Consider the following 7,926-nt stretch of genomic DNA (forward strand, 5'->3'; position numbering starts at 1 on the left):
TGATGTCTTTAGTTTCATCTGTGTTTTAGTGGTGAGATGGTCTTTTCTGTGAACCTTTCCTGAGGAAAGTTGGCTGACTTGAGAGGGCCAAACAAAGAATTAATTATAGTTACAAATGCCATAACTCTATGTCTTTCCTCACTACTATTCCTTAATTAGATATCAAGAAACTCCACAAGATTTTAAGTTTGCCAGCTTTCACACTGAATGACTTTTACATGAAAAAATATAGAATAAAGGGTTGTAATTAGAAATGCAACCATGAGATTCACTTTTAGTATCTGCCTTCTGATGACCTTCTGCAATGTCTGATCAGTCCTGTGCAAAAATATTAATTCTCTTTTGTTTAGTTAATGTGCAATTCTGCAAGCCCAACTTGTTTTGCTGAGCCCACCATCTGAGGAGAGGCTCGCTGAAATTTGTGTGGCTGCCTTCTCCCCTCTTGCTGAAACTGCTTGTGCCTGATATTTGCCCTCATTTAAAAAATTAAAATAGCATTTGATCATTTTTAGAAGTGCTGGGTATGGAGTGGAGGGTCTTTGCCAAATCAGTCCTGCACTGGGCAGGTGTTACAAAGGTCACTGTGCAAGTGGTTTAAGAAAGGAGTGTTAATTAGTCACAAAATTGCACAGTCTTCGAAGAACAAGGATGAGAGGCAGAGCTCTGCAGGACCACAGCACTACTTCCTCAGAGCACAGGAGATGATGATCCCTGTTCCTGTATTTTCCGTGCAGCCCGTGATTCTTGCTGCAGAGAAGCACAGTTGCAACATCTCTGCTGGTGAATGTTTTTTTCCACCTGCCCTGCTGATGAGATCTCTGGTTCAGAGGCAGGTGAAGCGCCTTGGAGTTCTGTCTCGAGAGCACATGGCACATGGATGTCCCTGCTGCACAAGCAGCTGCTCCAGGAATACACAATTATATCACACACCTACAGTCATTGCTAGCACTTCTTTCTCTCTCTCCTGAATTTTCAGTTAGCCAGCTTGATTTTCCAGTGTTCATCCTGCTGGCTCTTCTAGGTCCTGGTGCTGTGCATTTAATTCTCCACGCTTGCAGCTGCACATCTAAAATTCACTAATGGCGATGCTGAGCTTTGCTTCAGCACTCCCTGAGCTTCGCTTCAGCACTCCCTGAGCTTCCATAAGAGTATTTGTGGTTGACTCAGAACTTGATTCACATTTTTCAGCACTTTGAAGGACTCCAGAATTGCAGTTCTTCCTTTCTGTGCCCCTTGGCAGATTCACGATACAACAAAAGCCATTTACTGATCGAGTTTGGTGGAAAATATCTGTCTTTATGTATTCCTGGGTTTTCCCCATGTATGTAGTAACTGCATAGGAAATGAAATCATCTCCAGAAAAGGAAGTAGTATTGGAAGGAAAAAAAAAAAAAAAAAGAAAGAAAAAAAAAAAGAAGAAATGGACAGGATGCTGCCTGAAACATTGTCAGGATATTCGGGCTACTCAGCATGCAGCGACTTCTTCAAAGAACAAAAGAGACCAGCTTAATTGCATTAATTGCATTTTTAAGAAAAAAAAAAATTGCAATAGGATTACTCAGGGACTTTCCAGCATTGCAGTATTGCAATATATGGTATCATCATGTATTGTCTTTCCTATTAGATAGATACCTTTTTTCATTAATCATCACATGCAACTGAAAACCTATTACAATACATGAATAAAAGAGTTACTCAGAAAAATACTTTATTCAGTGTGACAAAGCCAAGACTTCCAGGACTGAGCAGGAAGAGTAGTTGAGAATATGGAAAGGACTGGAGAAGATCCTTGGGAGTAGCACTTGCTTATGCTCCCTTCCTTACTCCCTGGCCTCCTCTTTGCCAGCCTATATCCCCTCAGCTGTCTCAAAACGAGAAGCCTGTATTCTAGGGTTTACCTACCTGGGAGGGAAGGATAAAATAATGACAGCTTTTCCAAAGACATAGTATTTTCAAGCATTTTATCAAAGCAGAATTAAAAACTCTATGGTTCATTCCACACTAATCACCCCCTTACTGGTGTAAATCAGGAAGAAATTAAAATCAATGGAGTCACGCTTCAGCACTGGATGTAGATCTGAAGAGAACAAGGTCCTGAACTCAGAGGAACTGAGATGGTGCAAAGCACAACAGCTATGAGCTATGAGCTATGAGAAAAAGAGGGTGCCTTGGCCTCAAATTCCAACATCTACTTTCCCTACTTGGGAACACTGTGCTGGAAGATAATGATTTTCAAGGAGATCCAACTGATTTTTCTTGTCACTGGATTTTCCTCTTCTTTCTTTCATTTCATGTTGTTTCATTCCCATATGAAATGGAAAGCCCCAGGGAATAATTTACATTATATTGATTTGTTGGGAATTCCTGCCGTAGAGAACTTCTTTTATCTCCAGTAAATTTTGTAACACCGATCATGAGTTAGCAGCAGGTCAAACAAATGCTTCAGGCATGACCTGTTTGCCTTCTCCCATTCCTCACAGGTATGTAACAGCAAACCAGAATACTTGTGGGACAGGGAGAGTTTGCACTTTGGATTTTTTCCAAGCACTCACAAGTAGCTCTCTAGATTTTTAAAGGCCCGCAGTGGTACAAACACAGAATTCATATTGTTTTAAGTCTCGGTAGACTGCCTGAAGAATTACAGCACTTTTGGAAAGCAACACTATGTGGGTATAAAGTATCTTGGATTTGTGAACTTAGCATTTAAAATACCATTGTTCAGGAGTGTAAATCTCTGCCTAACTAGCTTGGTATTTATACACTGAATCATATCTCCTCTGCACACTAACTTCCTAGTGCACTTGCAATTCACCCTGCTGCTTTGGGAGAAAAGGACGAAACTAATCATTAACCTTCAGAAGAAAGTGACTGGACATTTTAAAGTAGTGATTTGTAATCACTTCCCACCCAGATCAATCTTCTTCATTAGAGGTAGATCCTATCTCTGTATGACTGACTTATGTCTCTGGGCCTGATGTTTACCAAACCATCATCAGCCAAGATCTGAGCTGGCTTGGACAGTCACAGTTAGAACTGCAAGTATGTTTATACCTTCAGCAATTCCTAGGGTGTGTTCTGAACTTCAAAAAGTTCTACTCTCCTTCTGCCATTCCCACTTTACTGTCTCTTCAGTATTAGGGTTCAGTGGTTGTTATTTCTGGGCTTGGACTCTTTTTGCATTAAAGGCATATCCTTCTCTTCATTTGATGAAAAGTATTTGTCATTTGGATTCAATGAAATGTGGAAATTACTCGTGTATGTCACTGTTTCTCCTACTTTCAGCACAGACCTAATTTCTTTTTAGAGGAAGGAATATGATTAGAACTCAGGAACTGACACACTTATTTAGCATAACCAGCTGCATTGCTGTGTGACACAGAACATCAGTGGTCGGTACCAAACTCAAATATCTGAATATCTAATGTAGATCACGGATATAAACCCACAGCAGGGAGTTTGATTTTCCCCAGCACCTTTTTCCCGAAGGTCTGGCAATACCTGTTTGTTAGGTCCAACCAGTGGAGGTATCCAATCCCAGTACAATTAATCAGGAAACTATCCATTATGAGCACAGGGCATGGAGCCGAATGTTTAATCACCCACAGAAAACCATATCCTTCCCCATTCCTCTGAAGTGCAATAACCACCTAAGAGCTTGGAAACTGCTAAGAGTCATTATGAGCTTTGATTCCAGACACCGTTTTATCATTTTCATTTCTGAAGCGACATGTGTGACTGCATACCAGCTGGCAGCCTTTCATAAGGTTCGTGCCATCAATCACACACATTCTTCAGAAGACATTTCTATTTCTCCTGGAAAACCCCCACGATTTCAGCAGCTTTAGAGGACAGAAACTCCTTGGTGGGTAAGATGTCCTCTAGACAAGTTTCTCATAGACTGTCAGGGAGTAAATATGAAATGCAAGACACCTAGGAGCATTTCTTCTTGGTTAGACTTCATGCTTCATCTACTTTTTGGCTTGTATGAGGTTTTCAAGATTCTCTCCTGAAAAGGTTTTCCCCATGTATTCTAGTTTTACTCTTCAACCTCAGGCATTTGGCAGCTCCAACTCTTCTCCTACTGCACAGGAGCTTTATTGTTACTCTCGTGTTGAGTGCACCTTTGGCGCTGATTGCACGTGGAGTGTGACGAATGACAAAAGTCTGCATGAGCATAGCAGGCCTAGGAAGCTCCTACAGCTGGGACACAAACAGTTTTCAGGCAATAGTGTCTTAAACAGCAATTACCAGGCCTGTAGCAGTGGTGGTGCACAATTATTGGTACATCAGGATTTGGTTTGCACTTTAGTGACAGTGACGTGACAGTGGTTTTGATCGAAGAACAGTTACTTAACTACAGTTTGAAAACAATTTCCTTCCACCTAATGTTGCAAGATGAGCAGGATGTTCACTTGTTGACTTGAACGTCACTGTTCACCTTTCACACAAGTTCCTGAAGTACATTATAGATGTGTGGGAAAGGGAATAGCTACAGATCACACTTGAACTTGCAGCCCTACTTATTATAAACTTCAAGTAATAAAGCTTCAATTTTAAGGTACGGAATTGGACAGGAAACAGAAAATGAGTTCTGGAGTGTGTTTGTGCAACCTCATTAAATTTTTTTGTCTTTTATGTCTGCTTTCAAGATAGGCTCAATTTATTGACCTTCAAAGCCCTGAAAAATACACTCACAATGACAAAGCTGATGTATTCTTTGTTGCCCTGGTGTAAGCAATCTTGCCATGATGGACAGTCAGATCCTGTCCAAAGCTTTCTGTCAGAGTAGAATTTTTCATCATGCACTTTCTGGATTGGGTGTTTTGTGATCCCTTTTCACAAAGTTGTGTGTCATGGTCTGAACTCATCCCAGAGAACTCTGAAAGTAATCCTTGTAATTCTGTATAAGCCACTGCATGTCCTATCCTTTTCACAGCCCATTCCTAAAGGAAATGCCAAACATCATGGTAATCATTTACCAAAACAAATTCCAGATGAAAAGCGTGTGACTGGAGCAGAAGGCATGAGAGGAAAGCAATTTGATTTTTAAACACATTTTTGAGTAATTATGTGATGTTTTTCTCAGTAAGAAACATAAGCCAAGTGGCAGAAGTTCAGACAACTAATTGCCTTCCTTCTGAAGATACCAAAAATCATTTTATTCTTTAAGCAGAACATTAAGGGAAGTTATGTTCCTCTGAAACCTCTTTTATTTGCTTGTCTTTATTTCTTCTCTGAATCAAAGATAATTCCCAATCTACAGCTGTTGTGCTGTTTTGCTATGTTTTCGACAGATTAACCCAGAAAGGAATAGTGGTTCTCCTTAATATGCAATCACAGTGGATTTTCAGTGGAGGACTTTTGGGACTGACTTTGAGACCTGGAAATAGGATGGGCTGAGATTCCTGAGGTGCTCATCATTACAGACAGGGTTTCTTCATTTCAGTGCTGGTCATTTTGCTTTTAGTGTGGTTCTTCTTCTTCTTTTGCGGGCGTCCATTTTATAATCTGGAAATAGACACTGGTGGTGAAATAACTGAGGAGATGGTGCAAAAGCTAGACTGCAAAGGTGGAAAGAAGAGGTCAGGACTGGAAAAGAAATAAAAACATTTGAGTGACTTCCCCAAAACTGTGTGTCTCAATTAGTGTACACAGCACAGCCTGGAAAACTATTTACTGTGATCCATCGCATGGAGCATCAGACACACTGTATTAGGTGGCAGAAAATATCCGAAGGATTAGTGGCAATGGCTCTACCGCCTTTATGAACCAAGGCACCATGAATTTAAATTATACAACACAATGGAATTTCAACACATTATGCCATTTTTATCACAGAACTAACCTTACTAACATATAGGTCACTTCATTTCATGATAAGTTCGGTCATATTTGCTCTTCCTGCTAAGAGCAGTGGGTGTACATTAAAGAAGTGCTGGATATCTCTGATAGCATGCTGGATCCTTGAACCTCAGCAGCAGTTAACAAGGGTATGAAGCACTCAGTGCTGCTCAGGAAGAAGTCAGACCATACTTGCATGACTTCCAGTGCACATCTTCTATCCCAGCTGGAGCACTGCAGCTACAGCATGGTGCTGCATGCGACTGTCATGGTACAGAGGGAGAACAAGCAGGCTGGAGGCCCAGAAGCAGTTGTTGCCCAGGGGAATTGCAAAAGGCCAGTACCTTGCACCTTGGCTGCTTTTCAGGGCCTCATCCTCAAACCTGTGAGCCAGCCATCACCCATTTCGAAGTGACTAACTGCTGGGGTGTCCAAAGGGTATTTTCATGTCATTCCTGTTCTTGGAAGGAGGAACTTGGTAATGACTTCCAGCAAGACAATCAAATCCTCCCTGCGTCATGTTGCAATGTCCTGGTATTGCAGTGTCATCCCAGGAGCCCTGTGTGCAGTGTCACCTCTGCACTGATGGCACGCACGCAAGGACAGTGTCATTTTGGAAGAGATGTGGTGGTCCCTCTCGCAGGAGAGCAGGGCACCATCCTGCCTGGGAGCAGGAATTTTCCCTAAGGCTCAACCCAAGGATATGAAATCACTTTGTGATATGCTTATTTTCTGGTGTGGCATGTGATGCAAATTTCCTCAGGCAAGTTAACAGTCTGGCCTTTCACATTTAAAGTTGTACCATTGAATAAATGGCCTGATTTTCACATTTTTAATCACAGTTGAAGTCATTGGGTATCTGGGAAAGCAATAGTCAAGACAATTTCAGTGTTTTGCTTTCCAAGTTCACCTGTGAAAGGACTGCAGTGGATGCATGGACCCATTAGGAATTTTCAGCTTTAGGCAAGTCCATTGTGAAAGAAAATTATAAGGACTACCCAAGACAAATGCAACAAGTAAATTATATTTATTGCATGCATGTGATTTGGAAGATGGATAGATTCAGAGAAAAGACAACCACGTGCCTAAAGTGTTAACCATGGAGACTGGAACCATGGAGATTGCAGTGCAGCTCTTGGCTTTGGAGCAGAGGTTTGTGACGTTGGGATAGTTGACTAAGCCAGGATTTGCCAAGTCCTCATCAAAGATGAGACTGTCATCCTCAAAGGTCCTGCCAGAACAAATTAATTACTGCTGAAGATTGAAGTTTTATTTCCTTGTGCCTGACTTCTCCTCAACACAATTACATGGCTGCACAGATTGAAGGTGCCTGTCTCCCAGGAGATGACTTGGAGTTACTGAGGCTTTCAGAATCATTTCTAGAGGTTCAGAAAAAGAAACACTAAAATATACAGTATGGAGAAAGGTTAGCGGCCTTGAGAACTTCATTATTAATATTTTAATATTTATATACATATATATGCCTTAAAAAAAGAAAACAGGAGTAGAGGATTGTCAAGGATTACTTGAATTAAATAAGGAATTGGCACAATTTTCAAACACAAGTAGTACAGACCTTGGACAATGTAAGTGATACTGGATTTTCTTTCTTTCAAAAGTAGGGTTTGGGAGTTACCAAGCATACTTAGAAGTATGGATTTAGAAGACCTTTGAAAGAAACATCAACTTTATTCTGTATGTTTTGTGTGAAACAATACAAATTATGGGTACATAATCTTATCTTTAATGTGTAATCTTTAACCCTTTAAAAAGAAATCATGTAAATCTGTGACTCAGAAAAAGTGTCTTGCTTTCTTTGTTTCTGGGACAGATCTACCTTATAATCCTTTGGAAAGGATTCAAGCAATATATTTCACCCTCAACACATTTCATAAACAAATAAACTATCACAGGATAAAGGATTTGAGGTGGATTATCATTTCGTTCCACACCTTACAGCCAGGAAATTCAGCCACCAGTGACACACTGGTTTCAATTCAGCCCATTTTGTTTTTCTAGTAGTGCCTCTTACAGACACCACCTGAAAGCTGAACTTCCTGCTTGAAGCTGACACAGGTATCAATC

The sequence above is a fragment of the Vidua chalybeata genome, chromosome 4, assembly GCF_026979565.1.
Source record: "Vidua chalybeata isolate OUT-0048 chromosome 4, bVidCha1 merged haplotype, whole genome shotgun sequence".
Lineage (NCBI taxonomy): Eukaryota > Metazoa > Chordata > Aves > Passeriformes > Viduidae > Vidua > Vidua chalybeata.